Here is a 6,000-nt window from a genome sequence, read left to right on the forward strand (position 1 = left end):
TGTACCCCGCCACCCCGCCCCGCCCTGCCTCGACTTTCATCCAGGTCTATCGCCTTGCCTCCTGCCTGCCATGAGCTTTCACTGCCATGGCACCGCGCAGCGCCGCGCGCCGTGGGTGCGACAAAGATGCATGAGGCGGTGTCAAACGCACGGCACGGTGTTACACACGAGCAAGAGTGTTGGGAGGGACCACTGGGGGACCAGGCAGCCCCAGACACGCGTTTGAATCGTTTTTGTTTGCCCTTCAAAGCAAAACATTTCTGGGGAGATTTCCTCCCCGAGCGGAGAGGTGACTAAAGGCGGCGCGCGAAGACGCCCCACCGCTGCCGAGATCTCGGCGTTGATAGCGGTAAGGCCCCTGTTTGTGCAGATAGCGGTGGCGGCATGTGACCTGGCGGCCCATCCGCGTGCATCCCGTGGCGTCCGCCCCCGGGCCGCCCCCGGGCCAGCCACCCCCGCGCGCCGGGCCTCCCGGCCAAGCGCGGGGCGTGCGGCTCAAAAGTAAACAAACGGGGACCGTCTTTTCACGCGGTCACTCACTCTTTTCAGCGGGAAAAAAATAAAGCACAATTCTCACCGGAGTGAATCGTCTTCGCGCGCGTTGTGTGTTCTTAGTTTTGTTTTCGTTTTAACTTTTTATATTTTGAATTTCGTTGGCGACCGGCGAGGTCGTTACTTGTTCCATATCGCGGCGGCACCACGGTGGCACGCAGCGCGGGGAAAGTCGTCTCCCAGCGCCGCGGCGCCGGCCGTAGGAGGAGGACAAAAAAAAAACCTCCAATACAAGGCGAAAAGTAAACAGAAATACTCATGTCAGAAGCCTTGCGAGCGGCTTAAGAGTCCTATATCACCATCAGCAGCACTAAGTACCCAAGGGACCAGGGTGGGGTATGGCACAACGGCCGTTAAGGCACAACGATCGACTCGTAACAGTCTTATCATAATTACCTGGTGGGAGAGATATTCCGTATTCCTTATTGCGGGGCAATCGCCGTGATGATTCACTTTCACGCACTTCCTCGGCGTCCCACTTTATTTCGAACTGGCCCTTTACTTTTGTTTCTTCTCTCTTCCCGCAGCGGCGAGTGTAGCTTTGGCGCAGGCGCGCAGGCGAGCGCAGCTGGGAGTTCCCTCAACGGGACCGTGCGGCTCACCGTGCGGCACAGCGGGCCGGGCCGGCTCAACACAACACACACAACACAAGCGGCGCGCGTACGCACGCAGGCGCGCACGCACAACCACACACACACACGCACAAACACGCGCACGGAAACACACGCAAAGGCACGCGGGAACCGACACGACGCGGAACCGCACTTTTTTTTTTCGCGAAAAACGCAAAACGCGACGTACACGACGACGGACTCGGTGACGGCGACGCTCGTGTCACTCACTCCCGTGTCACCCACTCCCGCGAGCGCTCACGCACTACTCGAGCTCAGTCCCGGTCTGGTCCGACCCGTTGAACAGGCCAGCAGTCACTGGCCTCCCGGCGGTACTGGCGGCGGCACGGGCACGGCGGCGCAGCGGCCTCAGCTCGGCCCCGCCGCGCCCCGCGCCCCGCCGCCGCCCGCCGGCCCACGGCCTGCCAGCCGGGAGGTACTCACACACACACTCCCACCGCAGCAACCGCCGCCGCACTGGTCCTCGAGATCGTCCTGATCTTGGTGATCCTTGGTCTAGACGGACGGGTTTGCCTACCGCGACTGTAAGCCGCACTATTTGTGGAGCCTTCCTGCCTCATGGCCCCTGGTGAGTCGGCAAAGCGACCACACGCCTGCATGGCAAGTTGCATGCAGGCCGTTTTCCTCATCAGAAACAGGGGTCCGCGTTCGCCATGCCCGCCTCTGTCCACCCGGACAAAGGTGTCCACCTCCACCAACTGAACTTGCTGACGGTAAAAGGTCCCACACATAGAAAACGGTTTCTTTAATTCTATGAAGTTGGAGGAAAAAGAAAGATTTACTGCTATTCAAAGAAATTTTCGTGAATGTTTAGAAAGATCCCCTTGAAATAAAGGCAAAACTTTCCCTCCTCAATTTAGGTTGAAATTTTCTTGAATCCAAGAAACCTTTTTCTGTGTGCATAGTGGATGGGCGCGTTGTGCCCGGGCGTACAAGTGTGGACAGCTGCGGACACATTGGACACGGACACGTACACTGCGTCCAGAGTGGGCGTGGGTGAGTCGTCTTACAAACATCCTAAAAGTAAATTTTGTAGTTGATATCAAGACCATATGGTCTCTGACAATGAAACCTTTGGTCAGACACTTGTTGACGGCAAGTGTAGTGGTGGCGCTGACCGCGACCGCGTCTTCGAGAGGATTAGGCGAGGGGCTCACCCGGTTAAGACCCGTTTGTTTATGGTCGTAGTCGATCCATCGATCCACACACTGGATAAACCTAGTTAAGCACCAATTACTTTCACATGGCGGGTAGCCCGGGCTCACGACAGTACGTCTGGGTTTTATTAGGGGGCACTATCAGTGGCCGCCAAGCGGCAAAACATCGTCCCTGAGCCCTGAGTACCAACCGCACTGTTAAAAAGGTCTTGGGATTTCCCGAAGATTCACTTTCAACCACTACTAGAAATTCCCAGAGGACTCCGTTCTTAGTTTTCATGTCGGAAAGCAGCCGTTGAAGGTTAGATAGTTATTAGTCGCCTGTATGTCTCGAAGCTAAACTCGGCACGTGAAATCTACAGAGTCCTTTGGGAAATCCCAAAGGACTTTGGCAATATTTTTCACGAGTGTTCCTCCGTGAAATCCCAGAACGTTTTTTAACAGTGTATGTCTTTAGTTGAGTTGGACATAACTGTGTGTGCAGGAGGTTTTTTAAAGTTGTGAAAATTTAAAAAACGTCTCGCGCCCACAGTTACGTTTAAGTATAGACGTATTATACCTTAAAAGAACCGCAATAAACTAACTTAGATAGAAATAGAGAGCTTTTTCTCAATTTAATTAGCATCTAGATTTTAAACTCAAAATAGCGGTTTTTCGACCGACTTTTCTAGTTTCAGCCCTGTTTTACCTTAAGCTAACACAGGCAAAAATGGGGTCATAGAGATAAGACGACATACACAACACGATGCTTCCGCTTCACGGTTCGAAATGGTATTAACAGTGCTATGTCAAGGCTAGGCTGAATATTTTTCAAAAGCGAAAGACAAATAACTGAAAAATTTAGACGACAGTGTATGAATGGATGGCGCACTTCTCTTTTGGCGAGAATTTGGTTCGTGAAAATGTTGTCTCAGTGCTGAGTAGGGGAGGAGCTTCGGGAATCGGGAACGAGGAAGATCTCGGCGAGGAGGGGGCTCTGCGGGGCAGTCGAGTGCGTCTAATGCGCCGCTGGGAGAAGCCCGCAGTGTTCGGGTTTATTTCTCATCAAAGACGCGACGACGACGGCGAAGATGCGCTTCGATTCATAGAGCAGATCGCCGCGCCGCCGCTCGTCACCGTCGCAAAGAGCGCGAGACGTTACCCACCGCGCAAAAACCAGAGAGAAAGTTTGAAACGTTGTTTTTCAACTACCATCACCACAAAAGCAGATTTCTTGGACTAAGTATAAATTGTACCTGCCCCTTGATTTTTCAATTGCAAATGTCCTGTTTCATTAGTGATGTTACTTTTTAAAACTCATAGGTCACTGTACTAGGTCCAAGAATTCAGTATTCTGGTTACACAATCGACAATAAAAACTCACTGAAATTCAACTAAACTTGAACTATGCGAACCTTTATGATTTTTTGATTTCTTTTTTTTTTGAAATTGCAAATTTTGAATTGCGCCCCAAAACGAACCTTAGCGCTGCTGCCGCCTAGATCAGGCCAGGAAGGGCACGCGCGCCGGCGCACGTACCGGCACGTACACGCGCGACCCTCGCGCCAGTAAACTAACTTATATGGCGCGAGAATCGCTCGATTCGGAACATGACGGCCGGGCATATCAGAGGGCCGGGGCGCGGCGGGGCGAGGCGGGGCGTAGTGGGGAGGGCGGGTAGGGGCTGTTCTGGATCGGGGAGCTGCTCGGGCTGCTCGCCGGTGCGCATACCAAGGAGATGGCAAGTCGATATGGCTCGGTCGAGGATTTGCGTCCCCGACGCGTCCTCCCGCCACGCTCGGTCCTTTCCTGACACCGAGCCAACGGTAAGCCCGACTGCAAACCCGAAACCAAAGCCCGACGGAGAAGTCAAAAAGCTAACACAATATAATGAAGACGAGATGTAAAAAGGCTGGCCTGCATGCGACACGACAACTAACAACCCTCCTCAGGTTGACCAGGAAAGGCGAAAGCCGGGGAGGGCCGAGCCCAGCAAGCGGGAGACGGCCAAAAAGAGATCCGAGAGTGGCATGCAAAGGATAGGCCAGGGCCAGCATCACCAGCGAGTGTAAACAAACATCTGCAGGCCGCCACAGGCCGGGCTACGGAGGGTACAGCGGGGTACGTAGAGGCGCGCGGCGAGGCCTTGGCAGGACCAAGGATATGTGCCGGATTTATCTGTGACCTGCAGCACTGTATGTGTCGGAGCGACAGAGACAGAGTTGGCAAGTTGCATGCAGGCCGTTTTCCTCATCAGAAACAGGGGTCCGCGTTCGCCATGCCCGCCTCTGTCCACCCGGACAAAGGTGTCCACCTCCACCAACTGAACTTGCTGACGGTAAAAGGTCCCACACATAGAAAACGGTTTCTTTAATTCTATGAAGTTGGAGGAAAAAGAAAGATTTACTGCTATTCAAAGAAATTTTCGTGAATGTTTAGAAAGATCCCCTTGAAATAAAGGCAAAACTTTCCCTCCTCAATTTAGGTTGAAATTTTCTTGAATCCAAGAAACCTTTTTCTGTGTGCATAGTGGATGGGCGCGTTGTGCCCGGGCGTACAAGTGTGGACAGCTGCGGACACATTGGACACGGACACGTACACTGCGTCCAGAGTGGGCGTGGGTGAGTCGTCTTACAAACATCCTAAAAGTAAATTTTGTAGTTGATATCAAGACCATATGGTCTCTGACAATGAAACCTTTGGTCAGACACTTGTTGACGGCAAGTGTAGTGGTGGCGCTGACCGCGACCGCGTCTTCGAGAGGATTAGGCGAGGGGCTCACCCGGTTAAGACCCGTTTGTTTATGGTCGTAGTCGATCCATCGATCCACACACTGGATAAACCTAGTTAAGCACCAATTACTTTCACATGGCGGGTAGCCCGGGCTCACGACAGTACGTCTGGGTTTTATTAGGGGGCACTATCAGTGGCCGCCAAGCGGCAAAACATCGTCCCTGAGCCCTGAGTACCAACCGCACTGTTAAAAAGGTCTTGGGATTTCCCGAAGATTCACTTTCCACCAGTATTATAAATTCCCAGAGGAGTCCGTTCTTAGTTTTTGTGTACTAAAACAGATGTTGAAGGTGGAAGTTTTCATTCGTCTTCATGTTTCAAAGCTAAACTCGACACGTGAAATCTACAGAGTTCTTTGGGAAATCCCAAAGGACTTTGGCAATACTTTTCACGAGTGTTCCTCCGTGAAATCCCAGGATTTTTCCTAACCGTGTTTTAAAATGACGAGAAATGAATACGTACGTAAAATGACGACCAATAATTTGTAACTCACTTGTTATACTAAAAGAACAATTCCGAGGGGGCAATAACTCCGGGAATCATGTGTACACCTATCTGGGAATCACCAGGATAAAAGTTGATCAAAATCAATAGAAATCGCTTAGAATAAGCGGGAAACTAGAGAGATAAGTACAAATCAGTCGAAATAAGCGTTTTATACCACTAAACCCCCCCGAAAAACCTATGTAATACTTATAAGCGGACGGGAATCACAGGGAATCAAGAATTTCGGGAATCATGTGTACACTTCAAAAGGGAGTTATTGCCCCCTCGAACAATTCAAAACACTAGCACTTTTGAAACACTAAAAACACCCTGATCAATTGAAATTATTGTTATCGTGAAATGACGAAATTCATTAACATCGCTGAACTCGAGCCTGCCCC

At 51.5% G+C, this 6,000-nt stretch overlaps 1 protein-coding gene and 1 long non-coding RNA gene across 2 annotated transcripts in view; both read right to left on the bottom strand.

Annotated features, from left to right (window-relative positions):
- Window positions 1-1,512, bottom strand: part of LOC127749012 (uncharacterized) — a 103,708-nt gene extending 102,196 nt beyond the window's left edge. The window contains exon 1 of the mRNA XM_052265364.1: window positions 949-1,512. The gene's annotated coding sequence lies outside the window, so the exon portion shown is untranslated. The remainder of the gene's footprint in view (window positions 1-948) is intronic.
- The window catches only part of LOC113203033 (uncharacterized), a 236,033-nt gene that overhangs the window by 187,359 nt on the left and 42,674 nt on the right, over window positions 1-6,000 (bottom strand). The gene's annotated exons all lie outside the window — the stretch shown is intronic.

This window comes from Frankliniella occidentalis, unplaced genomic scaffold, assembly GCF_000697945.3.
Source record: "Frankliniella occidentalis isolate FOCC.00 unplaced genomic scaffold, Focc_3.1 Scaffold26, whole genome shotgun sequence".
Lineage (NCBI taxonomy): Eukaryota > Metazoa > Arthropoda > Insecta > Thysanoptera > Thripidae > Frankliniella > Frankliniella occidentalis.